This window comes from Pristiophorus japonicus, chromosome 7, assembly GCF_044704955.1.
Source record: "Pristiophorus japonicus isolate sPriJap1 chromosome 7, sPriJap1.hap1, whole genome shotgun sequence".
NCBI lineage: Eukaryota > Metazoa > Chordata > Chondrichthyes > Pristiophoridae > Pristiophorus > Pristiophorus japonicus.
In genome coordinates this window covers 227,520,477-227,522,034 of record NC_091983.1, presented here as the reverse complement: position 1 = coordinate 227,522,034, position 1,558 = coordinate 227,520,477, and the positions used below count along the sequence as shown (strand labels likewise).

General features: G+C 50.9%; 1 pseudogene; it reads left to right on the top strand.

Moving 5' to 3' along the window:
• Nucleotides 1-461: 461 nt before the first annotated feature.
• Nucleotides 462-697, top strand: LOC139267532 (U2 spliceosomal RNA; annotated as a pseudogene).
• The last annotated feature ends 861 nt before the right edge of the window (nucleotides 698-1,558 follow it).

The window sequence follows — 1,558 nt, the reverse complement described above, 5'->3', positions numbered from 1 at the left end:
ACTTTGTCTAGAGGTCCAAAATGGACCGTGTCCGCAGAGACACATTGTACAAATCTCTGGACAGTGGAGGAAACGATGTTCCGAACGTGACCCTCATCCTGATGGCGACCTTTGTGTGCGGCTGCATCAAGCTGTGCACAGACCCCCGGTACGCAAACACCAAGTGTCACTATGTGCTGAGGTTCTACCTGTTCCCATTGTTGCGAAGGATGGGCCTGTCCACGCTGCCGCGAAATGCCCCCACCAGTTGGACCATGCCTGTCCACCTGTCCTTTGTGGAAAAGTTTATAACAAAAAAACCCTTTGACCACAAGGCCATAAAGCAGTGGTCAGCACGTAACGTCCTGGATGCTCTACGAAAGAAGGAGAGTGTGGACCCTGTCGGGTGGTTCCCCGAGCAGACTGTCGAACTCGTTTGGCAGAACGTCTCATCGCCAGAGCTGTCACACAAGCACCAATACATAGCTTGTTTGGCCTTTTGGCTAAGATCAAGTGTAGTACCGTTTCTGACCAGCCACCATGACCTCATGGTGGTTCCTCCCTGGTCGGGAAGGTATATGCTTGCATTTTTGGAAACAGAAGGTGGGTGGGGAGGGTTGACCCATCCACCTCCACGGAGGTGTGTGGGGGACCTGACCCATCCACCTCCATGGCACGAACCTGGTATTGCAGTACTTCCAGGAACGGTGCAGTGGCTCTAGGCCTTTTGGCTAAGAGCATTGGCGCAGAGTGATCCTTGGCATGTGCAAGGTGACCTCTGGCGTTTGTGATTTGACAAAGAATTGGAACGATTGGCTACGAATTTAAAAAAAAAAAAAACATAGCTTGTTTGGTGGTGAGGAGGGCCTTACCCATCAGAGCATTCATTCACAGCAGACATCTCAGCAGAACGGCACGGTGCCCCCGAGTCGGCTGCGGGGCAGACGAGACTGTCACCCATCTCCTTCAGGATTGCGCCTTCGCAAGGCAGGTTTGGAAAGAGATGCAGTGGTTGCTGTCGAGGTTCATCCCAAGCAGCTCCGTAACACAGGACTCTGTGCTCTACGGACTGTTCCCAGGGACACACACCGAGACAGACATCACCTGCTGCTGGAGGGCCATCAACTCGGTCAAAGACGCTCTTTGGTCTTGCCGAAACTTGCTGGTCTTCCAGAGCAAGGAGATGTCCACGTCTGCGTGTTGCAGACTGGCGCAATCCAAGATCCAGGATTACATGCTGAGGGATGCACTTAAAATTGGTGCATTCGCCGCAAAGGCACGGTGGGGAAGGGCCACAGTTTAAAGCCCTTCTGCCACGGTAAACCCAGGGGCTGGAATCAGTACAAAACTCCCCTCGGCCTGTACTTATAACTTCTTTTTTGTGTACATGGAGCACCATGATCTGTAAACACCTATGTAGTGCCATGTACAATGCAAGGTCTGTTTCGTAATGCACGTTGAAAAGAAAAATGTAAATGTACGGTCACCCATTCCATGTACTGTATAGTGACACATGTAATGTATTTTGTTGAATGTACTACAATGTATCCCGTATTGTACCGAATTGTACTTGACTGAA